Source organism: Melanerpes formicivorus, unplaced genomic scaffold, assembly GCF_026170545.1.
Source record: "Melanerpes formicivorus ecotype bairdi unplaced genomic scaffold, bMelFor1.0.p_v2 SCAF_1, whole genome shotgun sequence".
Taxonomy (NCBI): Eukaryota; Metazoa; Chordata; class Aves; order Piciformes; family Picidae; genus Melanerpes; species Melanerpes formicivorus.
The window spans coordinates 70,173,938-70,201,523 of NW_027142353.1; the positions used below are offsets into that span (position 1 = coordinate 70,173,938).

General features: G+C 57.7%; 1 long non-coding RNA gene across 1 annotated transcript; it reads left to right on the forward strand.

Annotated features, from left to right (window-relative positions):
- The first annotated feature begins 22,833 nt into the window (after window positions 1–22,833).
- LOC137443844 (uncharacterized) lies at window positions 22,834–26,402 on the forward strand. The gene is made up of 3 exons (XR_010988007.1): window positions 22,834–22,979; window positions 24,213–24,291; window positions 26,177–26,402. It is a non-coding gene; the product is annotated as an uncharacterized lncRNA (long non-coding RNA).
- Window positions 26,403–27,586: the final 1,184 nt, after the last annotated feature.

Consider the following 27,586-nt stretch of genomic DNA (forward strand, 5'->3'; position numbering starts at 1 on the left):
TGTCTGCGGGCGGGTAGCTGGCCGGGGGGTGCCCATGGGGAGCTGCCTGCGGGGCTGGAGGCTTCCCTCTTTCCCTCGGGCGGGGAGCAACTGGCACTACTGAGGCCTAACTCTGTCCTCCTTCCTTGGCAGTGGCTGGCACAGAAGGAAGAAGAGGCCCGCTGCGGAGCGGCGAGGCAACATACGGCGGAGGCAAGAGGTGGCGAGGCAACATACGGCGGAGGCAAGAGGCGGCGAGGCAACATACGGCGGAGGCAAGAGGCGGCGAGGCAACATACGGCGGAGGCAAGAGGCGGTGAGGCAAGAGGAGCGGCGTCCGGCTGAAGAGCAGGACAGGAGAAAGGCGCCCTGGGCAATGAGACCTCCCTCTCAATTTGGCTGTGGTAACACAAGATCTTTGCCAGCACCGTTAGGGTGCCCTGGTTGGCTTTGTGCTGGGCGACCTCCCTGTAAGCAGGGCTCGGTCTTTGCTTTTGCTGTTGTAGGCGTTTTGCCACCTAGCTCCTTGGCTGCACGGAGACTGGCAACCCTGTAAGGAGGGTCCGAGCCGGCGTCTCGGCCCGTATGGGGGGAAGTGTAGCTGCCTGGACCCCAGCCCCCCCTGTAAGCAGGGGAGGGCCCTTTAAACAGTTTCTCGGCTGCTGGCGGCCTGGCCAGCGTGACGCCCTGTACTTGGGGCATGTCACAACGATTGGCATCCTGAGGCCCCTCTACCTGCATGCATCCCCGGGGGGGCCAGGTCTGACCCTCTGCTCTCCTGCTCGGGGTTAAGGATGCCTGCCCCACCAGTGGCTGCCCAGAGCTTGCTCCCTCTCTTGGGAAGGGCTGTGTGTGTGGCCCCTCTTGCCTCTGTGTGCCTGAGTCTGCTTGTCCTTTAGGTCCCTTAGAAAAGGCTGTAGCTTAGCTTAGGCTTCCCAGGAGGGAAAGAGGGGCTCTGGGCGGTTCCACGGCAGTCTCCTTGGAGGCCTCGAGTGGGGTGGGAGCTCGGCTTGCCCCTCCTTTGATTGGATGGACACAGCGAAGCCGCTTAAGTCGTCTTGCGGCAAGGTGACCCCCCTGTAGTTCAGGGCCTGGGTCTCTGCCTTCATGGCAGCCTGTTCCCTTGGCACCCTGTCAGCTTAACAGCCCCGCACTCGGGGCCTGTGTGACGAGTTATGGAGCCTTCTGTGCCGTTCTGTCCCCTTCTGTCCCCAGCAGCAGCCCAAGGTCCCTGTAAGCAGGGCTGGGGAGGCTGCTTTTGGCAGCTAACAGGAACAAACCCTTAGAGGGTTGAGGTCAGTCCCTGGGCTCCTGAAGAGGTGGTGTTGTGCTGCAGCCAGGAGGGCCGGCCCGTAAGTGGGCGCAGGCCAGAGCCCGTGGCTCTCCGTGGGGCTTTTTGGGAGTGCCAGGCCGAGAGCGACCGCCCTGTAGGCAGGGAAGTGTGTTGCCGGTGTCCGGCGGGAGGTTCAAGGAGGGACCCCCCCTGTAATCAGGGCGGGTAGATCTGGTCCCGGCCTTTCAGAGGCATGGGGCCAGGGAGTGTGTGGGGCTTATCTTAGCGTGTTGTTCCCCCCCGCCCCACCCCGTCTTCGGGGCTGGGGCCACAGCCCCCCGACCTTTGGCCGTGATGCCCCACTGCCTGGCTGCTGTCTTCCTGTAGCTGCGGGGGCAGGCCAAGCTCTCAGCTCCCTGGGTTTCGACCCGCCCGTAAGAGGGGTCGGGGTCCGAGTGCCTTTGCGCTCAGCTGGCAGCCTGTGTGGGGCACCCCCCCCGGCTAGCGGGGTGTGGGTCAAGATGCCCCTGAAGCGGAGAGAAGGAGCCTCCGTGGGCCTTTTGGGACCAGGGCCGCCCTGTAAGTCAGGGCCCGGTCAGTGCCCTGGCATCCCGGGTGCTTTGAAATGCCAGCGGCGGCTCCAGCCCCCTGTAAGCAGGGTCGTGCAGCCGCTCTGGCCGCTGCGTTGCATGCCCAGCTCCATTGCCCAGGGCGTCTGCTGCGGCGCCCGTCTGCGGTCCCGACCGGAAGTGTGCCGTGCGCCGCTTGGGTGAGTCGAGCGAAAGCGGGAAGACTTTGCAGAGCTGGGGGTGTCTGCGGGCGGGTAGCTGGCCGGGGGGGGGTCCCATGGGGAGCTGCCTGCGGGGCTGGAGGCTTCCCTCTTTCCCTCGGGCGGGGAGCAACTGGCACTACTGAGGCCTAACTCTGTCCTCCTTCCTTGGCAGTGGCTGGCACAGAAGGAAGAAGAGGCCCGCTGCGGAGCGGCGAGGCAACATACGGCGGAGGCAAGAGGCGGCGAGGCAACATACGGCGGAGGCAAGAGGCGGCAAGGCAAGAGGAGCGGCGTCCGGCTGAAGAGCAGGACAGGAGAAAGGCGCCCTGGGCAATGAGACCTCCCTCTCAATTTGGCTGTGGTAACACAAGATCTTTGCCAGCACCGTTAGGGTGCCCTGGTTGGCTTTGTGCTGGGCGACCTCCCTGTAAGCAGGGCTCGGTCTTTGCTTTTGCTGTTGTAGGCGTTTTGCCACCTAGCTCCTTGGCTGCACGGAGACTGGCAACCCTGTAAGGAGGGTCCGAGCCGGCGTCTCGGCCCGTATGGGGGGAAGTGTAGCTGCCTGGACCCCAGCCCCCCCTGTAAGCAGGGGAGGGCCCTTTAAACAGTTTCTCGGCTGCTGGCGGCCTGGCCAGCGTGACGCCCTGTACTTGGGGCATGTCACAACGATTGGCATCCTGAGGCCCCTCTACCTGCATGCATCCCCGGGGGGGCCAGGTCTGACCCTCTGCTCTCCTGCTCGGGGTTAAGGATGCCTGCCCCACCAGTGGCTGCCCAGAGCTTGCTCCCTCTCTTGGGAAGGGCTGTGTGTGTGGCCCCTCTTGCCTCTGTGTGCCTGAGTCTGCTTGTCCTTTAGGTCCCTTAGAAAAGGCTGTAGCTTAGCTTAGGCTTCCCAGGAGGGAAAGAGGGGCTCTGGGCGGTTCCACGGCAGTCTCCTTGGAGGCCTCGAGTGGGGTGGGAGCTCGGCTTGCCCCTCCTTTGATTGGATGGACACAGCGAAGCCGCTTAAGTCGTCTTGCGGCAAGGTGACCCCCCTGTAGTTCAGGGCCTGGGTCTCTGCCTTCATGGCAGCCTGTTCCCTTGGCACCCTGTCAGCTTAACAGCCCCGCACTCGGGGCCTGTGTGACGAGTTATGGAGCCTTCTGTGCCGTTCTGTCCCCTTCTGTCCCCAGCAGCAGCCCAAGGTCCCTGTAAGCAGGGCTGGGGAGGCTGCTTTTGGCAGCTAACAGGAACAAACCCTTAGAGGGTTGAGGTCAGTCCCTGGGCTCCTGAAGAGGTGGTGTTGTGCTGCAGCCAGGAGGGCCGGCCCGTAAGTGGGCGCAGGCCAGAGCCCGTGGCTCTCCGTGGGGCTTTTTGGGAGTGCCGGGCCGAGAGCGACCGCCCTGTAGGCAGGGAAGTGTGTTGCCGGTGTCCGGCGGGAGGTTCAAGGAGGGACCCCCCCTGTAATCAGGGCGGGTAGATCTGGTCCCGGCCTTTCAGAGGCATGGGGCCAGGGAGTGTGTGGGGCTTATCTTAGCGTGTTGTTCCCCCCCGCCCCACCCCGTCTTCGGGGCTGGGGCCACAGCCCCCCGGCCTTTGGCCGTGATGCCCCACTGCCTGGCTGCTGTCTTCCTGTAGCTGCGGGGGCCAGGCCAAGCTCTCAGCTCCCTGGGTTTCGACCCGCCCGTAAGAGGGGTCGGGGTCCGAGTGCCTTTGCGCTCAGCTGGCAGCCTGTGTGGGGCACCCCCCCCGGCTAGCGGGGTGTGGGTCAAGATGCCCCTGAAGCGGAGAGAAGGAGCCTCCGTGGGCCTTTTGGGACCAGGGCCGCCCTGTAAGTCAGGGCCCGGTCAGTGCCCTGGCATCCCGGGTGCTTTGAAATGCCAGCGGCGGCTCCAGCCCCCTGTAAGCAGGGTCGTGCAGCCGCTCTGGCCGCTGCGTTGCATGCCCAGCTCCATTGCCCAGGGCGTCTGCTGCGGCGCCCGTCTGCGGTCCCGACCGGAAGTGTGCCGTGCGCCGCTTGGGTGAGTCGAGCGAAAGCGGGAAGACTTTGCAGAGCTGGGGGTGTCTGCGGGCGGGTAGCTGGCCGGGGGGTGCCCATGGGGAGCTGCCTGCGGGGCTGGAGGCTTCCCTCTTTCCCTCGGGCGGGGAGCAACTGGCACTACTGAGGCCTAACTCTGTCCTCCTTCCTTGGCAGTGGCTGGCACAGAAGGAAGAAGAGGCCCGCTGCGGAGCGGCGAGGCAACATACGGCGGAGGCAAGAGGCGGCGAGGCAACATACGGCGGAGGCAAGAGGCGGCGAGGCAACATACGGCGGAGGCAAGAGGCGGCGAGGCAAGAGGAGCGGCGTCCGGCTGAAGAGCAGGACAGGAGAAAGGCGCCCTGGGCAATGAGACCTCCCTCTCAATTTGGCTGTGGTAACACAAGATCTTTGCCAGCACCGTTAGGGTGCCCTGGTTGGCTTTGTGCTGGGCGACCTCCCTGTAAGCAGGGCTCGGTCTTTGCTTTTGCTGTTGTAGGCGTTTTGCCACCTAGCTCCTTGGCTGCACGGAGACTGGCAACCCTGTAAGGAGGGTCCGAGCCGGCGTCTCGGCCCGTATGGGGGGAAGTGTAGCTGCCTGGACCCCAGCCCCCCCTGTAAGCAGGGGAGGGCCCTTTAAACAGTTTCTCGGCTGCTGGCGGCCTGGCCAGCGTGACGCCCTGTACTTGGGGCATGTCACAACGATTGGCATCCTGAGGCCCCTCTACCTGCATGCATCCCCGGGGGGGCCAGGTCTGACCCTCTGCTCTCCTGCTCGGGGTTAAGGATGCCTGCCCCACCAGTGGCTGCCCAGAGCTTGCTCCCTCTCTTGGGAAGGGCTGTGTGTGTGGCCCCTCTTGCCTCTGTGTGCCTGAGTCTGCTTGTCCTTTAGGTCCCTTAGAAAAGGCTGTAGCTTAGCTTAGGCTTCCCAGGAGGGAAAGAGGGGCTCTGGGCGGTTCCACGGCAGTCTCCTTGGAGGCCTCGAGTGGGGTGGGAGCTCGGCTTGCCCCTCCTTTGATTGGATGGACACAGCGAAGCCGCTTAAGTCGTCTTGCGGCAAGGTGACCCCCCTGTAGTTCAGGGCCTGGGTCTCTGCCTTCATGGCAGCCTGTTCCCTTGGCACCCTGTCAGCTTAACAGCCCCGCACTCGGGGCCTGTGTGACGAGTTATGGAGCCTTCTGTGCCGTTCTGTCCCCTTCTGTCCCCAGCAGCAGCCCAAGGTCCCTGTAAGCAGGGCTGGGGAGGCTGCTTTTGGCAGCTAACAGGAACAAACCCTTAGAGGGTTGAGGTCAGTCCCTGGGCTCCTGAAGAGGTGGTGTTGTGCTGCAGCCAGGAGGGCCGGCCCGTAAGTGGGCGCAGGCCAGAGCCCGTGGCTCTCCGTGGGGCTTTTTGGGAGTGCCGGGCCGAGAGCGACCGCCCTGTAGGCAGGGAAGTGTGTTGCCGGTGTCCGGCGGGAGGTTCAAGGAGGGACCCCCCCTGTAATCAGGGCGGGTAGATCTGGTCCCGGCCTTTCAGAGGCATGGGGCCAGGGAGTGTGTGGGGCTTATCTTAGCGTGTTGTTCCCCCCCGCCCCACCCCGTCTTCGGGGCTGGGGCCACAGCCCCCCGGCCTTTGGCCGTGATGCCCCACTGCCTGGCTGCTGTCTTCCTGTAGCTGCGGGGCCAGGCCAAGCTCTCAGCTCCCTGGGTTTCGACCCGCCCGTAAGAGGGGTCGGGGTCCGAGTGCCTTTGCGCTCAGCTGGCAGCCTGTGTGGGGCACCCCCCCCGGCTAGCGGGGTGTGGGTCAAGATGCCCCTGAAGCGGAGAGAAGGAGCCTCCGTGGGCCTTTTGGGACCAGGGCCGCCCTGTAAGTCAGGGCCCGGTCAGTGCCCTGGCATCCCGGGTGCTTTGAAATGCCAGCGGCGGCTCCAGCCCCCTGTAAGCAGGGTCGTGCAGCCGCTCTGGCCGCTGCGTTGCATGCCCAGCTCCATTGCCCAGGGCGTCTGCTGCGGCGCCCGTCTGCGGTCCCGACCGGAAGTGTGCCGTGCGCCGCTTGGGTGAGTTGAGCGAAAGCGGGAAGACTTTGCAGAGCTGGGGGTGTCTGCGGGCGGGTAGCTGGCCGGGGGGTGCCCATGGGGAGCTGCCTGCGGGGCTGGAGGCTTCCCTCTTTCCCTCGGGCGGGGAGCAACTGGCACTACTGAGGCCTAACTCTGTCCTCCTTCCTTGGCAGTGGCTGGCACAGAAGGAAGAAGAGGCCCGCTGCGGAGCGGCGAGGCAACATACGGCGGAGGCAAGAGGTGGCGAGGCAACATACGGCGGAGGCAAGAGGCGGCGAGGCAACATACGGCGGAGGCAAGAGGCGGCGAGGCAAGAGGAGCGGCGTCCGGCTGAAGAGCAGGACAGGAGAAAGGCGCCCTGGGCAATGAGACCTCCCTCTCAATTTGGCTGTGGTAACACAAGATCTTTGCCAGCACCGTTAGGGTGCCCTGGTTGGCTTTGTGCTGGGCGACCTCCCTGTAAGCAGGGCTCGGTCTTTGCTTTTGCTGTTGTAGGCGTTTTGCCACCTAGCTCCTTGGCTGCACGGAGACTGGCAACCCTGTAAGGAGGGTCCGAGCCGGCGTCTCGGCCCGTATGGGGGGAAGTGTAGCTGCCTGGACCCCAGCCCCCCCTGTAAGCAGGGGAGGGCCCTTTAAACAGTTTCTCGGCTGCTGGCGGCCTGGCCAGCGTGACGCCCTGTACTTGGGGCATGTCACAACGATTGGCATCCTGAGGCCCCTCTACCTGCATGCATCCCCGGGGGGGCCAGGTCTGACCCTCTGCTCTCCTGCTCGGGGTTAAGGATGCCTGCCCCACCAGTGGCTGCCCAGAGCTTGCTCCCTCTCTTGGGAAGGGCTGTGTGTGTGGCCCCTCTTGCCTCTGTGTGCCTGAGTCTGCTTGTCCTTTAGGTCCCTTAGAAAAGGCTGTAGCTTAGCTTAGGCTTCCCAGGAGGGAAAGAGGGGCTCTGGGCGGTTCCACGGCAGTCTCCTTGGAGGCCTCGAGTGGGGTGGGAGCTCGGCTTGCCCCTCCTTTGATTGGATGGACACAGCGAAGCCGCTTAAGTCGTCTTGCGGCAAGGTGACCCCCCTGTAGTTCAGGGCCTGGGTCTCTGCCTTCATGGCAGCCTGTTCCCTTGGCACCCTGTCAGCTTAACAGCCCCGCACTCGGGGCCTGTGTGACGAGTTATGGAGCCTTCTGTGCCGTTCTGTCCCCTTCTGTCCCCAGCAGCAGCCCAAGGTCCCTGTAAGCAGGGCTGGGGAGGCTGCTTTTGGCAGCTAACAGGAACAAACCCTTAGAGGGTTGAGGTCAGTCCCTGGGCTCCTGAAGAGGTGGTGTTGTGCTGCAGCCAGGAGGGCCGGCCCGTAAGTGGGCGCAGGCCAGAGCCCGTGGCTCTCCGTGGGGCTTTTTGGGAGTGCCGGGCCGAGAGCGACCGCCCTGTAGGCAGGGAAGTGTGTTGCCGGTGTCCGGCGGGAGGTTCAAGGAGGGACCCCCCCTGTAATCAGGGCGGGTAGATCTGGTCCCGGCCTTTCAGAGGCATGGGGCCAGGGAGTGTGTGGGGCTTATCTTAGCGTGTTGTTCCCCCCCGCCCCACCCCGTCTTCGGGGCTGGGGCCACAGCCCCCCGGCCTTTGGCCGTGATGCCCCACTGCCTGGCTGCTGTCTTCCTGTAGCTGCGGGGCCAGGCCAAGCTCTCAGCTCCCTGGGTTTCGACCCGCCCGTAAGAGGGGTCGGGGTCCGAGTGCCTTTGCGCTCAGCTGGCAGCCTGTGTGGGGCACCCCCCCCGGCTAGCGGGGTGTGGGTCAAGATGCCCCTGAAGCGGAGAGAAGGAGCCTCCGTGGGCCTTTTGGGACCAGGGCCGCCCTGTAAGTCAGGGCCCGGTCAGTGCCCTGGCATCCCGGGTGCTTTGAAATGCCAGCGGCGGCTCCAGCCCCCTGTAAGCAGGGTCGTGCAGCCGCTCTGGCCGCTGCGTTGCATGCCCAGCTCCATTGCCCAGGGCGTCTGCTGCGGCGCCCGTCTGCGGTCCCGACCGGAAGTGTGCCGTGCGCCGCTTGGGTGAGTTGAGCGAAAGCGGGAAGACTTTGCAGAGCTGGGGGTGTCTGCGGGCGGGTAGCTGGCCGGGGGGTGCCCATGGGGAGCTGCCTGCGGGGCTGGAGGCTTCCCTCTTTCCCTCGGGCGGGGAGCAACTGGCACTACTGAGGCCTAACTCTGTCCTCCTTCCTTGGCAGTGGCTGGCACAGAAGGAAGAAGAGGCCCGCTGCGGAGCGGCGAGGCAACATACGGCGGAGGCAAGAGGTGGCGAGGCAACATACGGCGGAGGCAAGAGGCGGCGAGGCAACATACGGCGGAGGCAAGAGGCGGCGAGGCAAGAGGAGCGGCGTCCGGCTGAAGAGCAGGACAGGAGAAAGGCGCCCTGGGCAATGAGACCTCCCTCTCAATTTGGCTGTGGTAACACAAGATCTTTGCCAGCACCGTTAGGGTGCCCTGGTTGGCTTTGTGCTGGGCGACCTCCCTGTAAGCAGGGCTCGGTCTTTGCTTTTGCTGTTGTAGGCGTTTTGCCACCTAGCTCCTTGGCTGCACGGAGACTGGCAACCCTGTAAGGAGGGTCCGAGCCGGCGTCTCGGCCCGTATGGGGGGAAGTGTAGCTGCCTGGACCCCAGCCCCCCCTGTAAGCAGGGGAGGGCCCTTTAAACAGTTTCTCGGCTGCTGGCGGCCTGGCCAGCGTGACGCCCTGTACTTGGGGCATGTCACAACGATTGGCATCCTGAGGCCCCTCTACCTGCATGCATCCCCGGGGGGGCCAGGTCTGACCCTCTGCTCTCCTGCTCAGGGTTAAGGATGCCTGCCCCACCAGTGGCTGCCCAGAGCTTGCTCCCTCTCTTGGGAAGGGCTGTGTGTGTGGCCCCTCTTGCCTCTGTGTGCCTGAGTCTGCTTGTCCTTTAGGTCCCTTAGAAAAGGCTGTAGCTTAGCTTAGGCTTCCCAGGAGGGAAAGAGGGGCTCTGGGCGGTTCCACGGCAGTCTCCTTGGAGGCCTTGAGTGGGGTGGGAGCTCGGCTTGCCCCTCCTTTGATTGGATGGACACAGCGAAGCCGCTTAAGTCGTCTTGCGGCAAGGTGACCCCCCCTGTAGTTCAGGGCCTGGGTCTCTGCCTTCATGGCAGCCTGTTCCCTTGGCACCCTGTCAGCTTAACAGCCCCGCACTCGGGGCCTGTGTGACGAGTTATGGAGCCTTCTGTGCCGTTCTGTCCCCTTCTGTCCCCAGCAGCAGCCCAAGGTCCCTGTAAGCAGGGCTGGGGAGGCTGCTTTTGGCAGCTAACAGGAACAAACCCTTAGAGGGTTGAGGTCAGTCCCTGGGCTCCTGAAGAGGTGGTGTTGTGCTGCAGCCAGGAGGGCCGGCCCGTAAGTGGGCGCAGGCCAGAGCCCGTGGCTCTCCGTGGGGCTTTTTGGGAGTGCCGGGCCGAGAGCGACCGCCCTGTAGGCAGGGAAGTGTGTTGCCGGTGTCCGGCGGGAGGTTCAAGGAGGGACCCCCCCTGTAATCAGGGCGGGTAGATCTGGTCCCGGCCTTTCAGAGGCATGGGGCCAGGGAGTGTGTGGGGCTTATCTTAGCGTGTTGTTCCCCCCCGCCCCACCCCGTCTTCGGGGCTGGGGCCACAGCCCCCCGGCCTTTGACCGTGATGCCCCACTGCCTGGCTGCTGTCTTCCTGTAGCTGCGGGGCCAGGCCAAGCTCTCAGCTCCCTGGGTTTCGACCCGCCCGTAAGAGGGGTCGGGGTCCGAGTGCCTTTGCGCTCAGCTGGCAGCCTGTGTGGGGCACCTCCCCCAGCTAGCGGGGTGTGGGTCAAGATGCCCCTGAAGCGGAGAGAAGGAGCCTCCGTGGGCCTTTTGGGACCAGGGCCGCCCTGTAAGTCAGGGCCCGGTCAGTGCCCTGGCATCCCGGGCGCTTTGAAATGCCAGCGGCGGCTCCAGCCCCCTGTAAGCAGGGTCGTGCAGCCGCTCTGGCCGCTGCGTTGCATGCCCAGCTCCATTGCCCAGGGCGTCTGCTGCGGCGCCCGTCTGCGGTCCCGACCGGAAGTGTGCCGTGCGCCGCTTGGGTGAGTCGAGCGAAAGCGGGAAGACTTTGCAGAGCTGGGGGTGTCTGCGGGCGGGTAGCTGGCCGGGGGGTGCCCATGGGGAGCTGCCTGCGGGGCTGGAGGCTTCCCTCTTTCCCTCGGGCGGGGAGCAACTGGCACTACTGAGGCCTAACTCTGTCCTCCTTCCTTGGCAGTGGCTGGCACAGAAGGAAGAAGAGGCCCGCTGCGGAGCGGCGAGGCAACATACGGCGGAGGCAAGAGGCGGCGAGGCAACATACGGCGGAGGCAAGAGGCGGCGAGGCAACATACGGCGGAGGCAAGAGGCGGCGAGGCAAGAGGAGCGGCGTCCGGCTGAAGAGCAGGACAGGAGAAAGGCGCCCTAGGCAATGAGACCTCCCTCTCAATTTGGCTGTGGTAACACAAGATCTTTGCCAGCACCGTTAGGGTGCCCTGGTTGGCTTTGTGCTGGGCGACCTCCCTGTAAGCAGGGCTCGGTCTTTGCTTTTGCTGTTGTAGGCGTTTTGCCACCTAGCTCCTTGGCTGCACGGAGACTGGCAACCCTGTAAGGAGGGTCCGAGCCGGCGTCTCGGCCCGTATGGGGGGAAGTGTAGCTGCCTGGACCCCAGCCCCCCCTGTAAGCAGGGGAGGGCCCTTTAAACAGTTTCTCGGCTGCTGGCGGCCTGGCCAGCGTGACGCCCTGTACTTGGGGCATGTCACAAGGATTGGCATCCTGAGGCCCCTCTACCTGCATGCATCCCCGGGGGGGCCAGGTCTGACCCTCTGCTCTCCTGCTCAGGGTTAAGGATGCCTGCCCCACCAGTGGCTGCCCAGAGCTTGCTCCCTCTCTTGGGAAGGGCTGTGTGTGTGGCCCCTCTTGCCTCTGTGTGCCTGAGTCTGCTTGTCCTTTAGGTCCCTTAGAAAAGGCTGTAGCTTAGCTTAGGCTTCCCAGGAGGGAAAGAGGGGCTCTGGGCGGTTCCACGGCAGTCTCCTTGGAGGCCTTGAGTGGGGTGGGAGCTCGGCTTGCCCCTCCTTTGATTGGACGGACACAGGGATGCCGCTTAGTCGTCTTGCGGCAAGGTGACCCCCCTGTAGTTCAGGGCCTGGGTCTCTGCCTTCATGGCAGCCTGTTCCCTTGGCACCCTGTCAGATTAACAGCCCCGCACTCGGGGCCTGTATGACGAGTTATGGAGCCTTCTGTGCCGTTCTGTCCCCTTCTGTCCCCAGCAGCAGCCCCAGGTCCCTGTAAGCAGGGCTGGGGAGGCTGCTTTTGGCAGCTAACAGGAACAAACCTTTAGAGGGTTGAGGTCAGTCCCTGGGCTCCTGAAGAGGTGGTGTTGTGCTGCAGCCAGGAGGGCCGGCTGGGGGCATCCCTCTTTCCCTCGGGCAGGGAGGAATTGGCACTACCGAGGCCTTCTTTTGTCCTTTTGGCAATCTTTGTCAAGGCAGACAGAACGTAGCACTGCTGTGTATCATCACTTCTTGTCCTGTTCCTTCAGATATTCTTCATGTGGAAAGCACACTCAGACTAGCCTTCAGCTGCCACAAGCTGTATCAAAGGCCTGCCTCAGGTGATTTTTTGCCTGTTTATGTCTCCTGGCATAATGAGCTGCAGTCCTGTTGTGCAAGAATCCCATCCTTCTTCCATGTGGATTGTCACTTGCACTAGTGCAAAATGGTTGAGGTACCACGCAGCTCTTACTGTGTCCGTTTGAAGTCCATTTTGCTTCGATTCTGGACAGCTTTTCTGTGCTCAGGGTGAACATGCCACAGGTGTAAGGGTGAATTTGTGTTCCCAGTGATCCTCTTCTTTGGGAGAGAATAATTTTTGTTCTTTTGCTCTTATGTGATGCCTCCGTGCTTTTAATGAGTTGGAAGGAAATTTTAAGTGGTATGGAAGCAGTATTCAGCAGGGACACTAAGGACCAGTTTTCAGTTAGTCCACGTGCCAGGCAATCAGGTGAGAGGGCAGACTCAAATCAAACTCTCCAAAGCTTCTCATCATGTCTTCACATGGAGCAACTGCTCCTTCCCTTGCAGGCATCCTGGCTTGTTTCTAGGCTTAAGCATCTGTTGTGGACGTTCTTTGCACTTTTTAACCCTCCTAAACACCGGGGGGATTCTTCAGGGAACAGTTTAGCTCAATCACAGCACTTATTTGTCTGTAAAATTTTGCCAGTGCTTCTGTAATAAAAAGGTTTTTATTTCTGCTGTAGCTTGCAAGCTGGTGACCACCGTGGGAGCACCGCTCTGTTGTTCACAGAGTGTTTTTTTGTTGCAAACTTGGGACAAATGTGAGATTTAGGTGAGTTACTTTCTTTAGAAGTGTCTGCTCAGCCATCCTCTTCCTGGATCTCTTGGACAGAAGAAAGGTTTGTCTCTCTCTGTTTGCAGTGCCCTGATGAGGACTTGTGCCAACACAGGCTCAGAAAGCTGAAACCACCGAAGGGTTTAGTGGATGAGAGCAAAGCTCAGCCAGTTGCTGAAGGTGGAAACCTTACCCAGAAGGCTGTCCCCAGCTCGGGGTGATAAAAAGAAGAGGAGCGTAGCTGCTCAGCTGTCTTTCCTTCTGTGATGCCACGTGGGGGTGGTAAGGGTGCAGCAGAGGAGCAGTGAGGGAGGGGTGGGGGCAGTCTCCCACAAAGGCTGCTTGCAGACCTGAATGTTTGAAATGCCAGAACGTTCTTGGAGGGGAGGGAAAGCCCTGGGAAAGTGTGAGTGTGAGGTGTTCCAGCAGAGGAAAAGCGGTGCTGTTTGCAGGACAGTGATTTGTATGCAGCAAGGCTTTGACCTGACTCCCCCTGGATCTCTGTTACCTTGAAATGCTTCCAGAATAGAAAAGCACAGCCTGAGCAGGCCACAGAGGGTTTGAACTGGAAATAGAAATATCAACTGTGTCTCTCTCAATTAAAACTTTGTGTGTGCTTGTGGTGTGTTGTTTTTTCTTGGAATGGGAAAAGCCTGGAAGGGAGCTCAGCAAAGCTGCTCCCCAGGCAGAGGTGGAGGACCTCCCCAGACCTGCTGTGTTGGGAGTCTGTTACAGGGGTCTGCTGTTATCTAAAGTGGGCCTGGGGGGTATGAAAAGGGAATTTGGGGGTATCTGAATGGTTCTGAGGGCCTCTGCAGGGTCCTGATGGAGACTGGGGGGAGGTGGTGGGGTTTAGGGTCAGGCATCTCTGTGGGGTTCCAGGTTTTGGGGTCTTGCAGGAGCTGGGGAGGTCTCACTCTGGGTTTTAGTGTACCTGCAGCCCTGGGAGGCCCCAGCTTCGGCTCCCCCTGCATCTAAAGGTAAGCTAGGTGCACCTCCAGGGCTTCAGATTGTGACAAAAGGGGTCTGGGGACATGTGAACGGGACTGGGGGTACCAAGGCGGTTCTGACCTCACCAAGGTGCTGGCTGGGCAGTTTGCTTTATTTTCTGACATTTTTGGGGGTGAATCAAAGGGAGTGGGGGGATTGTGGGTGGGCTGGTTTTGCCACGTGGGGCAGGAGGCTGCTGCAGCAGAGGAGCAGGTGAGCGAGGGCTGGGGGCACCCCCCTAAAGTGCTGAAAACTCTCAGAGGGGACCACGAAATCTTCAAAACTGTAAGCACGGGGGTGAGGCGAGGCAGAGCCAAACCTCTGGTTTGCAGCTGGAGAGGCAGGGGTTGGAGTGATGGTGCGTAAGAAAGCTTTGGAAACGACCCCTGTCTGCCCTTTTTAAAGGCTTAGAGAATTGAAAAACAGAAGCCACAGAGGGGCTTGAGCTATAAGCAGAGCCTGTGTCATGCAAATTCAAAACAGTGGGGTGTGCGCGTTGTGGTTTGTAATGTAAATAGAAAAGATTATGAGCAGGGCCGAGCCGAGCTGCTGCCCACGCCCAGGGAAGTGCTCAATCCCGCCCCGCCTGTGTAATGACACTGCTGCAATGGGCACAGCGCCTGCGCCCTAGCCCGGCTCTGCTCTCGCCAGGGGGGGCAGCGTCCCGGTGGTCGCTATGGATACGGCGCCTGCGCCCTAGCCCGGCTCTGCTCGCGCCAGAGGGGCAGCGTCCCGGTGGTCGCTATGGATACGGCGCCTGCGCTCTAGCCCGGCTCTGCTCGCGCCAGGGGGGCAGCGTCCCGGTGGTCGCTATGGATACGGCGCCTGCGCCGCAGCGGGTCCGGTCCCGCGCACGCGCCCTCCTCGCGGGCTGCGCCCCGCTTTTCTGGCCGGGGGGGCGGGCGCCGCGCTGAGCAGCTTTGGAGCCGGAGCGGTCGCCGAGAGCCCTGATTCGGCGCCTGACGCCGTTCTGTGCCCCAGGGTGCCTGCGAACCGCCGTCCTTTGGCGGGGCAAGGGGTGCTGGCGCATTCGGGGAGCTCGCAGTGCGGTTTCCGGTGTCGCTGCCGGCCCGGGACTCCCAGGTGTGTTCCTTCCGGCGTCTGAAGGTGGTCTGGGGCCATCGGCAGGGCTTTTGGGGGTGACGGAGGAGGTCTTGGGGACACCTAAAAGGGTCTGGGGATATGTAAAGTTCTGGTGGGGCCATCTGAAAGGGTCAAGGGTCGTGGGGAGGCAGCTAGGCACCTCCGACGGACCCTTTGGGAGGTCTCTGCAGGCTCCCGTGGGAGCTGGGGGTGTCTCGGGGTGGGTTTGGGTTTGGGTTTGTGCTGCAAACAGCGTTGATAATGACTTAGAGAAAGACACACAAGAGACTCAGTAAGTCTCTTGTATCGTGCTTCTATTCTGGCGCCTGACACAGGTAGGATCATTTCAAAAGAGCTGTGTGTCTTCAGAGAGGTTTGGGCAAACTTTTATACAAAAAGTTATCTGTCTATAATGACAGAGGTCCAGATGCTGCCTATCTATACAAAGCTTATCTCTCTAAAAGAGCAGAAGTACACATATCATGCAGGTGTCCTTTATCTTATCCAAAAGAGCATCTTGTCCAAGACTAACAGAAGTGAATCACTGACAAATCCTGTTATTCCTTCTCTATCCAAAGGCTGTCTGCCAGCCCCTCTCCTCCTCCCTGCGTCCCAGCATTTCAGCTAACAAGCGGAAAATTCTTATCAACTCTGTGGTTCTGTTAATGAGACTTTTCTGTTCATCAATTGCCCCCTTTCTCACAGCCAACAGTATATTCCTATACTATATTTTCTTAAGTCAAACTTTGGACCCAGGCTTTCTGAGCTATCTTTCCCATGCTGACACTTGTGGAAGTTACTCTCAGATGTAGTCACCCAGTCTGATGCCCCCCAAGTCCAATTCATTGAGGCTTCCCCAAATAAAGGGGTCCTCATTTGGCCTCGAGGAAGTTCAGTGCATATCCAACAGTTAGAGAGATTAGTTTGCAAAGCCAATTCTTGCCTAACGTGTAAGTACATATTGCCTTCCCATCCCTCAATTTCCTTGCTGTGCTGCAAAGATTTTGATAGGAATTTCTAGGTATTAACTACAGCCAGGGCAATCCTTCAAGTGCCCTAGGAATGCAGTGAAAACCTTTTGGGAATTGTTCCTGCTCTGGTACTCCTCAAGCTATGAGGAGCTCTTCAGGGCAGCTCCAAGGTTAGGTTTGGATTCTCCTGGAGTCTCACACAGAACGAGTCTCACGATTCCAGTGGTCTAATTTCATAGCTGCATTTTCTTCTCTCTGCCTAGGTGACAGGACGACCTCACTAATCAAGAGAGAGAGCCTGAGCTCTGCAGGAACCTTGAACCCAAGCAGGCAGTGCCTTCTGTGAGTACAAGCTGTCCTTGCTCAACGTGGAACTAGTTGAGAGCTGAAGCCAGACCATACCTTAATTCCCTTAGCTTCCTCTTCTGCAGATTAAACAGTCCCAGTTCCTTCAGCCACTCCTCCTAAGGCTTGTTATCCAGACCCCTCACCAGCTTTGTGGCCCTTCTCTGGACTCACTCTCTCACAAGGGGTGTCCTGGGGAACACCACTTGTGCCCGGCCGTCCACCGGCTGGGTTTAACTCTGTTCCCCACCGCTCTTGGGGCCCAGCCATCCATCCTGTTCTGCTGTCCAGCAGTCCCTTTGAAAAACAATCCATCTGAAAAAAGAAGTAGCAGAGAAGGAAAGTTGAAGCTGCAAAGATTGCAGTCCCCTCAGTTCTGGTTGTAGCCAGGTGGGGGTTGGTCTCTTCTCCCAGGCAAGCAGCACCAGAACAAGAGGACACAGTCTCAAGCTGTGCCAGAGGAGGTTTAGGCTGAATGTTAGGAAGTGGTTTACAGCTTGGCTAAAGACTCTTCCGATCCCTGTCTTCTGGTCGTGACCAGCAGCGTGCACGGGTGGCCAAGAAGGCCACTGGCAACCTGGCCAATATCAGGATCAGAGTGGCCAGCAGGAGCAGGGAGGTCATTCTGCCCCTGCACTTGGCACTGGTTAGGGCACACCTTGAGTCCTGTGTCCAGTTCTGGGCCCCTCCGTTTAAGCAAGACGTTGAGTTGCTGGAAGGTGTCCGGAGAAGGGCAACAAAGCTGGGGAGGGGTTTGGAGCACAGGCCTGTGAGGAGCGGCTGAGGGAGCTGGGGTTGCTTAGCCTGGAGAAGAGGAGGCTCAGGGGAGACCTTCTTGCTTTCTACGACTCCCTGAAGGGAGGTTGTTCCATTCCTTATCCTGCTTAGGACTTCTGCTATTCTTATTATTGCTATTACTATTATTCCTACCCCTGAGTGTTCTCACTTTTACCCTTCCAGTTGTCTTACCCCCACATCCTGCTGTGTGATGCTTGTTTGCTAGCTGGCGAGTGCCCTCAGGGCTGTGCCGGACACGGAGCCTGCTTGTGTGCTCTGCCTAGGCATACTTATGTGAATCCAGCATTCAGACAGGTGCTGCCTGTTTGAAAGATAAAGTTGGGCTGATTCAGTGCTATTGATCTGATGTCTGCAGGTAGCCAGCAGCTTGGCATGTTTTCCTGAGCTCAGAGCCAGACAGCAGGATGTCTCATCTAGTCTGAGACACTCAGGTGCTAACACTGTCCTGTGGTAAAAGCTGTGAACAATTGAATTGACATGTAAGTAGGGTTTGGACACAAGGTCGTGGAGGTCTCAGTGGGATAGATGTTCCAGTTTCAGAAGCCTGTATTTCATGTTGCAAGGAGGTCATTCCACAACTGAACACAAGAACCATGAAGTGCAAACAAAATTATTTCCATAGCTCATGAAATTCAGGCCTGCCTTCCTGTAGTTTTGGATCTCTCAAGGGAAAAAGTGAAGAGCAGGAGAATTCTTTAGCTTTCTCTCTCTTTTCTTTCCCTTGATACACTGTCTTGCTTGGCTTTGAATCATGACTGTGACGTTCAGTTAGGTGGTGAATGTGTACTAGGTGGTATGACACCAAAAGAGGGGAAAAAAGAAAAGGAATAATTTGTCATATAAAACCCACAATTCCTGTAGGATTTCGAGTACTTAATAATATAAAGCAGTTTGTGGTTTGGTTGTTTTGGTTTTTTTCTTGTTGTGCTGCAAAGATTTTGATAGGAATTTCTAGGTATTAACTACAGCCAGAGCAAGCCTCTACTTGCCCTGGGAACGCAGTGAAAACCTTTTGGGAATCGGTTCTGCTTTGTTACTGCTAAAGCTATGTACACACACACACACACAAAGTTGCTATCAGAGTTTCTTGGTGCATTCCAGGTCTGCGTTCAGACTGGCAGGATCTTCCTGGGCCATCCAATTACAGTTTCTGTTGACACTTTTCAGCTCTTACGTCCAGGTTGCTGACAGAGGATGTTGGTTTGTGGGCCCTGGCAGCGACAGTTTTCCAAAGAGGAGCTCTAAGGCCAGCTGCAAGGTTAGGTTTGGATTCTCCTGGGGTGCCTGTGCTTGAAAGCCCCCCAGAGGCCGTGCAGAGTGGTGCTCGCAGTAGCTCTGTGCAAGTCTGCCATGGGCTCAGGAGGCCAGTATCTAGAGAGAGGGAAGGACAGAGACACTTCTAAGACAGTTTTAAAGAAATAATTATGAGAAGAGGCAAATTAATTCTGGGGACTCATGTGATATATCTGTTCAAGAGAAAAAAAAATGAAGGAGGTTTCTGACCATAACCAGGCTGACAAAGCACAGTAATGTGGTTTCCTATGGGATTCAACTCCTCCTGCATTGCACAGGACACTTCAACAGCTGTCCTGACAAGCTCTAAGTAATGAACTTAATCCACCCTGTGCGAGCAATGGGGCAAAAGATTACAAAATCCATGTATGCAGTTGAGATGTGTTACGTTGGGACGCCCAGGATACAGCTCATCAAGCTCTCCTAGTGTTTAGACGCAAGATGGAAGAAGGAAGGGGGAAGACAGAGCAGAAGGTATATTTAAATATGAAACTCCTAGGCTGAAAGAAAAGAAAACCATTTTAAAGAGCACTCAGTGAGACTCTGTCACCAGCATAGCTAATCACAGAATCACTGAGTGTTAGGGGTTGGAAGGGACCCCAAAATAGCATCCGGTCCAACCCCTGTGCCAGTGCAGGATCACCTGGGGCAGGTTTTGAATGTCTCCAGAGACTCCACTAACTCTCTGGGCAGCCTGCTCCAGGGCTCTGGCACACACAGTGAAAAGGTTTTCCCTTCTGTTCCTGTGGAACTTCCTCCTTTTATTCGTCGGACACAGCGGAGCCGCTGGGTCGTGTTGCTGCGGCAAGGTGACCCACCCTGTAGTTCAGGGCCTGGGTCTGTGCCTTCATGGCAGCCTGTTCCCTTGGCACCCTGTCAGCTTAACAGCCCTGTACTCGGGGCCTGTGTGACGAGTTGTGGAGCCCTCCATCCCCCTTCTGTCCCCAGCAGCAGCCCAAGGTCCCTGGAAGCAGGGCTGGGGAGGCTGCTTTAGGCAGCTAACAGGAACCAACCTTGCCTGGCCCTTAGGGGGCTGAGGTCAGTCCCTGGGCTCCTGAAGAGGTGGTGTTGCGCTGCTGCCAGGAGGGCCGGCCCGTAGGTGGGGCACGGGCCAGAGCCTGTGGCTCTCTGTGGGGCTTTTTGGGAGTGCTGCTGAGGCCTCACTCTGTCCTGTTGGCATCCTTTGTCAGGGTAGCCAGATCCTAGGCCTGATGTCTATCGTTAGCTCAATCGCAGAATTTCCTCGTCTGCTGTTCCTGTCCGTAAATTTTTGCCAGTGCTTCTGTAATAAAAAGGTTTTTATTTCTCCTGTAACTTGCAAGCTGGTGACCTCCTTAGGAGCAGCACTGTGTTGTTCACAAAGTTCTTTGCTGTTGCAAAGCTGGGAGAAGTGTGAGGTTCAGCTGATGAAGTTTCTCTCTTTAGGGGTGTCTGCTCAGCCGTCCTCTTCCTGGATCTCGGAGCTTTGTCTCTCCCTGTTTGCGATGCCCCGACAAGGACTTGTGCCGACACATCCTCGGGAAGCTGAAACCACCAAAGGGTTTAATGGGTTTGAGACAAAATTCACCCAACTCCTTCTGCGGTGGTGTACGGGAAAGAGTCGGTAGGGGAAGCCGCAGGACAGCCTGCAGCAAAGCTCAGGACTTGCTCCCTCGCCTCTGCCTTCTGCACGTCTCCTCGTCGGCCGCCTGTAAGCGAGACGCTTCACCAGCTGGCTTGTTTGAATTCAGCAAAGTTATGGCATGGAAGTTATCTGGTAGGAGTCGTTGCTAAACAGATGTAGTTGAAGCTTTGTATCTTCCGTTCTCTCTACTAGTTATTCTAATCTTGCCCTGTTGGTTTAGCCCATCAGTTTTCATGTTCTCTTCATCTATTAGTAGCAGAAGAAAGGGCCCCTTGATTCCAGTGTTTCTTGCTGTAGTTCAGAGGTAGAGTTGGAGTTGGCTTTCCCTCTGACCTTTTATACTTTTACTTTGTGTTAAGTGGAACCCAAAACTGAATAGGATACTTTGTGTAAAGCTTGAGCAGCCCTTAACTTTCGAATTATTATACCGCATGCACTACTGCTTTGCAACATTCACAGGACTGTGGTGGTGTCAGATAGTTCACTTGCATTTAGCTCCTCAGGGGCCAGGCCTTCCTTTGGGCTGATAGTCTTGGCCAAAGCTGCAATGTTCAGTCCTTGCTGTGAAAGGCAGGAGGTTCATCAGGAGGTTTCCTTTCTGAGGAGGTTCCCCTCAGAAAGGAAACTGGTGACATGGTCACAAGTGATGAGGAAAAGGCTGAGGTGCTTAATAACTTCTTTACCTCAGTCTTCACTGCAAGGGCCTCTAGCCACACTCCTGATGTTATGGAAGTCAAAGCCAGGGACGGGGAGGAAGAACTGCCCATTGTAAGTGCAGATCAGGTTCGTGATCATCTGAAGAACCTGAAAGTGTTCAAGTCCATGGGACCCGACGGGTTACACCCACGGGTGCTGAGAGAACTGGCAGAGGAGGTTGCTAACCCCCTCTCTATTATATTTCAAAAGTCATGGCAAGCTGGGGCAGTCCCCACAGACTGGAAAAGGGGAAACATTGCCCCCATCTTCAAAAAGGGCAAGAAGGAGGAACCAGGGAACTCCAGGCCACTCAGTCTCACCTCTGTGCCTGGAAAGATCATGGAGCAGATCCTCCTGGAGTCACTACTTGCTCAAAAGAATAGTGAAGAGGTGATTGGGAACAGTCAGCATGGCTTTGCCAAGGGCAAATCCTGCCTGACCAACCTGGTGGCCTTCTATGAGCAGGTGACAAAATTAATAGCTGAGGGGCGAGCAACTGATGTCATTTACCTGGACCTGAGCAAAGCCTTCGACACTGTCCCACACCACATCCTGGTCTCCAGGCTGGTGACACATGGGTGTGATGGGTGACCACTGGATGGATAAGGAACTGGCTTGATGGCCGCAGCCAAAGAGTGGCTGTCAATGGCTCCATGTCCCAGTGGAGGCCAGGGACAAGCGGAGTCCCTCAGGGATCAGTCCTGGGACCTGTCTTGTTCAACATCTTTGTGGGTGACATGGACAGTGGCATTGAGTGCACCCTCAGCAAGTTTGCTGATGACACCAAGCTGTGTGGTGCAGCAGACACGCTGGAGGGAAGGGAGGCCATCCAGAGGGACCTTGACAGGCTGGAGAGGTGGGCACAAGCCAACCTCATGAAGTTCAATAAGAGCAAGTGCAGGGTCCTGCATCTGGGTCGAGGCAATCCCAGGCACAAATCCAGGCTGGGCAGGGACTGGCTGGAAAGCAGCCCTGAAGAGAGAGACTTGGGGGTGCTGGTGGACAAAAAGCTCAACATGAGCTCTCAGTGTGCACTTGCAGCCCGCAAGGCCAATCAGATCCTGGGCTGCATCAGGAGAAGTGTGGCTAGCAGGTCGAGGGAGGTGATCCTCCCCCTCTGCTCAGCCCTGGTGAGACCCCACCTGGAGTACTGTGTCCAGTTCTGGAGCCCCTATGACAAGAGGGATGTGGAGGTGCTGGAACGTGTCCAGAGAAGGGCCACGAGGATGATCAGAGGGCTGGAGCACCTCTCCTATGAGGGCAGACTGAAGGAGTTGGGGCTGTTCAGTCTGCAGAAGAGAGGGCTCCGAGGTGACCTAATTGTGGCCTTCCAGTATCTGAATGGGGCCTACAGGAAGGCTGGGGAAGTTTGCTTTATTTTGTGCCTTTTTGGGGGTGAATCAAAGGGAGTGGGGGGATTGTGGGTGGGCTGGTTCTGCCACGTGGGGCAGGGGGCTGCTGCAGCAGAGGAGCAGGTGAGCGAGGGCTGGGGGCCCCCCCCTAAAGTGCTGAAAATTCTGCGAGGGGACCACACTATCTTTAAAAGTGTAAGTACTGGGGTGAGGCGAGGCGGAGGCAAACCTCTGGTTTGCAGCTGGAGAGGGCGGGCTTGGAGTGACTGGTGCGTAAGAAAGCTTTGGAAACGACCCCTGTCTGCCCTCTCTGCTTCTAAAAGGCTTTTAGCGTTGGAAAATAAAAGCCACGTGGGGGCCCGGCTGCTGCCCACGCCCAGGGAGGTGCTCAGTGCTGCCACCCGGTGTGTAACGGCCGGCAGTGCAGCCGTGCCGCGGCGTGTGCCGCCCCGGGGGAGCTCAATGCTGCCACCCGGTGTGTAACGGCCGGCAGTGCAGCCGTGCCGCGGCGTGTGCCTCCGTGGGAGCTCAATGCTGCCACCCGGTGTGTAACGGCCGGCAGTGCAGCCGTGCCGCGTGTGTGCCGCCCCGTGGGAGCTCAATGCTGCCACCCGGTGTGTAATGGCCGGCAGTGCAGCCGTGCCGCGGCGTGTGCCGACCCGGGGGAGCTAATTTCTGCAGCCTAACTGCGCTGAATGCTCGAAAATTCTTAGGGGGAGAGCGGAGAGCTTGACTCGAGCGTCGCTATGGATCCGGCGCCTGCGCCCTAGCCCGGCTCTGCTCGCGACAGGGGGGCAGCGTTCCGGTGGTCCCTATGGATACGGCGCCTGCGCCCTAGCCCGGCTCTGCTGGCGCCAGAGGGGCAGCGTCCCGGTGGTCGCTATCGATCCGGCGCCTGCGCCCTAGCCCGGCTCTGCTGGCGCCAGGGGGGCAGCGTCCCGGTGGTCGCTATGGATCCGGCGCCTGCGCCCTACCCCGGCTCTGCTCGCGCCAGGGGGGCAGCGTCCCGGTGGTCGCTATGGATCCGGCGCCTGCGCCCTAGCCCGGCTCTGCTCGCGCCAGGGGGGCAGCGTCCCGGTGGTCGCCATGGATACGGCGCCTGCGCCCTAGCCCGGCTCTGCTCGCGCCAGGGGGGCAGCGTCCCGGTGGTCGCTATGGATACGGCGCCTGCGCCGCAGCGGGTCCGGTCCCGCGCACGCGCCCTCCTCGCGGGCTGCGCCCCGCTTTTCTGGCCGGGGGGGCGGGCGCCGCGCTGAGCAGCTTTGGAGCCGGAGCGGTGGCGGAGAGCCCTGATTCGGCGCCTGACGCCGTTCTGTGCCCCAGGGTGCCTGCGAACCGCCGTACTTTGGCGGGGCAAGCGGTCCTGGCGCATTCGGGGAGCTCGCAGTGCGGTTTCCGGTGTCGCTGCCGGCCCGGGACTCCCAGGTGTGTTACTTCCGGCGTCTGAAGGTGGTCTGGGGCCATCGGCAGGGCTTTTGGGGGTGACGGAGGAGGTCTGGGGGCACCTAAGAGGGTCTGGGGATACGTAAAGTTCTGGTGGGGCCATCTGAAAGGGTCAAGGGTCGTGGAGAGGCAGCTGGGCACCTCCGACGGACCCTTTGGGAGGTCTCTGCAGGCTCCCGTGGGAGCTGGGGGTGTCTCGGGGTGGGTTTGGGTTTGGGTTTGTGCTGCAAACAGCGTTGATAATGACTTAGAGAAAGACACACAAGAGACTCAGTAAGTCTCTTGTATCGTGCTTCTATTCTGGCGCCTGACACAGGTAGGATCATTTCAAAAGAGCTGTGTGTCTTCAGAGAGGTTTGGGCAAACTTTTATACAAAAAGTTATCTGTCTATAATGACAGAGGTCCAGATGCTGCCTATCTATACAAAGCTTATCTATCTAAAAGAGCAGAAGTACACATATCATGCAGGTGTCCTTTATCGTATACAAAAGAGCATCTTGTCCAAGACTAACAGAAGTGAATCACTGACAAATCCTGTTATTCCTTCTCTATCCAAAGGCTGTCTGCCAGCCCCTCTCCCCCTCCCTGCGTTCCAGCATTTCAGCTAACAAGCGGAAAATTCTTATCAACTCTGTGGTTCTGTTAATGAGACTTTTCTGTTCATCAGTTCCCCCCTTTCTCACAGCCAACAGTATATTCCTATACTATATTTTCTTAAGGCAAACTTTGGACCCAGGCTTTCTGAGCTATCTTTCCCATGCTGACACTTGTGGAAGTTACTCTCAGATGTAGTCACCCAGTCTGATGCCCCCCAAGTCCAATTCATTGAGGCTTCCCCAAATAAAGGGGTCCTCATTTGGCCTCGAGGAAGTTCAGTGCATATCCAACAGTTAGAGAGATTAGTTTGCAAAGCCAATTCTTGCCTAACGTGTAAGTACATATTGCCTTCCCATCCCTCAATTTCCTTGCTGTGCTGCAAAGATTTTGATAGGAATTTCTAGGTATTAACTACAGCCAGGGCAATCCTTCAAGTGCCCTAGGAATGCAGTGAAAACCTTTTGGGAATTGTTCCTGCTCTGGTACTCCTCAAGCTATGAGGAGCTCTTCAGGGCAGCTCCAAGGTTAGGTTTGGATTCTCCTGGAGTCGCACACAGAACGAGTCTCACGATTCCAGTGGTCTAATTTCATAGCTGCATTTTCTTCTCTCTGCCTAGGTGACAGGACGACCTCACTAATCAAGAGAGATAGCCTGAGCTCTGCAGGAACCTTGAACCCAAGCAGCCAGTGCCTTCTGTGAGTACAAGCTGTCCTTGCTCAACGTGGAACTAGTTGAGAGCTGAAGCCAGACCACGCCTTAATTCCCTTAGCTTCCTCTTCTGCAGATTAAACAGTCCCAGTTCCTTCAGCCACTCCTCCTAAGGCTTGTTATCCAGACCCCTCACCAGCTTTGTGGCCCTTCTCTGGACTCACTCTCTCACAAGGGGTGTCCTGGGGAACACCACTTGTGCCCGGCCGGCCACCGGCTGGGTTTAACTCTGTTCCCCACCGCTCTTGGGGCCCAGCCATCCATCCTGTTCTGCTGTCCAGCAGTCCCTTTGAAAAACAATCCATCTGAAAAAAGAAGTAGCAGAGAAGGAAAGCTGAAGCTGCAAAGATTGCAGTCCCCTCAGTTCTGGTTGTAGCCAGGTGGGGGTTGGTCTCTTCTCCCAGGCAAGCAGCACCAGAACAAGAGGACACAGTCTCAAGCTGTGCCAGGGGAGGTTTAGGCTGAATGTTAGGAAGTGGTTTACAGCTTGGCCAAAGACTCTTCTGATCCCTGTCTTCTGGTCGTGACCAGCAGCGTGCACGGGTGGCCAAGAAGGCCACTGGCAACCTGGCCAATATCGGGAACAGTGTGGCCAGCAGGAGCAGGGAGGTCATTCTGCCCCTGCACTTGGCACTGGTTAGGGCACACCTTGAGTCCCGTGTCCAGTTCTGGGCCCCTCCGTTTAAGCAAGACGTTGAGTTGCTGGAAGGAGTCCGGAGAAGGGCAACAAAGCTGGGGAGGGGTTTGGAGCACAGGCCTGTGAGGAGAGGCTGAGGGAGCTGGGGTTGCTTAGCCTGGAGAAGAGGAGGCTCAGGGGAGACCTTCTTGCTCTCTGCAACTCCCTGAAGGGAGGTTGTAGCCAGGTGGGGGTTGGTCTCTTCTTCCAGGCAAGCAGCACCAGAACAAGAGGACACAGTCTCAAGCTGTGCCAGGGGAGGTTTAGGCTAGAGGTTAGGAAGAGGTTCTGCACAGAGAGAGTGATTGCCCATTGGAGTGGGCTGCCCAGGGAGGTGGTGGAGTCACCATCTTTGGAGGTGTTCAGGAGGAGACTGGATAGGGTGCTTGGTTGCATGGTTTAGTTGATTAGGTGGTGTTGGATGATAGGTTGGACACGATGATCTTGAAGGTCTCTTCCAACCTGGTCCGGTCCATTCCATTCCAACACCATCTAATCAACTAAACCACGGCACTGAGTGCCTCATCCAGTCTCTTTCTAAACACTTCCAGTGATGGTGACTCCACCACCTCCCTGGGCAGCACATTCCAAAGGCCAATCTCTCTTTCATCCTGCTCTATTCTAGTCTATGAAGATCTTCTTCCTAACATCCAGGTTTAATTGGTGAGAGCAACAGACTTGGTTGCTGCCACCCGCTGCTAAGGGGTCTGAGTGGCCCCCAAATGGGGTTTGGAGGCAGGTAAAGGTTTCTTTTGGCATGTGAAGGGGTTTTGTGGGCATCTAGAAGGGGTGTGGAGCCCCCTGAAAGGGTCTGGGATAGTGTCAGGGGGTTCTGGGCTGGTCCACCTGCGGGTCTGGGGACATTAGAAGCGTCTGGGGGTACCTAAAACGGAGCTGGGCGTATCAGATGGGGGGTTTGGGTGCCTCCAAAGGGGTTTTGTGGGCATCTAAGTTGGGGAATCTGTGGGGGTCCTGAAGGAGTTGGGGGGTTCTCAGTGAGGTTTTGGAGTCTCTATGGAGTGCCTGGAGTCTCCTGGAGTGCCTGTGCTTGAAACCCCCCCCAGAGGCCGTGCAGAATGGTGCTCACAGTAGCTCTGCAAGTCTGCCATGGGCTCAGGAGGCTGTGGAGCGGTTAAACCTTTTCTTTTGCTCAAGCACAATCTTTCTGAATTCTTGGATTTTTTTTTTTTTCCCAGGGTGATGTGAAACTGTCTGATTTTGGGCTAAGCACAGCTGTTCAGAAGTCTCAGAGACCTGAGCTCTACAGGAACTTCGCACACAAACCCCCAAGTGCTTTCTGTGAGTACAAGCTGTCCTTGTCCAGCATGGAGGTAGTTGAGAGCTGAAGCCAGACCACGCCATAATTCCCTCAGCTTCCTCTTCTGAAAAAAGAAGTAGCAGAGAAGGAAAGCTGAAGCTGCAAAGACTGCAGTCCCCTCAGTTCTGGTGGTACCCTCTGTGAGATCCTAAGCCACCTGAACTGAGCCAGTCAGGCAGCCAAGCTAGTGCAGCAGTGTCTTCTGGAGAGTTGATAGGAGCCAGTTCTGTGGGGTTTGTTGAAGGGAGTGGCCAGTCGTTCTACATGAACAATTGTCTTAGTGCTAGCAAGTAGGAGGCTCTGAAGTGTGGTACTTTGAGAGCTCCATTCATACTTGCCCTTCAGGAGGAGCCAGCTCTTTCATTGAAGGATCTTCCTGAGGTGTCCAAGTACAATTTCTGTTGACACTTTTCAGCTCTTACATCCAGGTTGCTGACAGAGGATGTTGGTTTGTGGGCCCTGGCAGTGACAGTTTTCCAAAGAGGAGCTCTAAGGCCAGCTGCAAGGTTAGGTTTGGATTCTCCTGGGGTGCCTGTGCTTGAAAGCCCCCCCAGAGGCCGTGCAGAGTGGTGCTCGCAGTAGCTCTGTGCAAGTCTGCCATGGGCTCAGGAGGCCAGTATCTAGAGAGAGGGAAGGACAGAGACACTTCTAAGACAGTTTTAAAGAAATAATTATGAGAAGAGGCAAATTAATTCTGGGGACTCATGTGATATATCTGTTTAAGAGAAAAAAAAATGAAGGCGGTTTCTGACCATAACCAGGCTGACAAAGCACAGTAATGTGGTTTCCTATGGGATTCAACTCCTCCTGCATTGCACAGGACACTTCAACAGCTGTCCTGACAAGCTCTAAGTAATGAACTTAATCCACCCTGTGCGAGCAATGGGGCAAAAGATTACAAAATCCATGTATGCAATTGAGATGTGTTACGTTGGGACGCCCAGGATACAGCTCATCAAGCTCTCCTAGTGTTTAGACGCAAGATGGAAGAAGGAAGGGGGAAGACAGAGCAGAAGGTCTATTTAAATATGAAACTCCTAGGCTGAAAGAAAAGAAAACCATTTTAAAGAGCACTCAGTGAGACTCTGTCACCAGCATAGCTAATCACAGAATCACTGAGTGTTAGGGGTTGGAAGGGACCCCAAAATAGCATCCGGTCCAACCCCTGTGCCAGTGCAGGATCACCTGGGGCAGGTTTTGAATGTCTCCAGAGACTCCACTAACTCTCTGGGCAGCCTGCTCCAGGGCTCTGGCACACACAGTGAAAAGGTTTTCCCTTCTGTTCCTG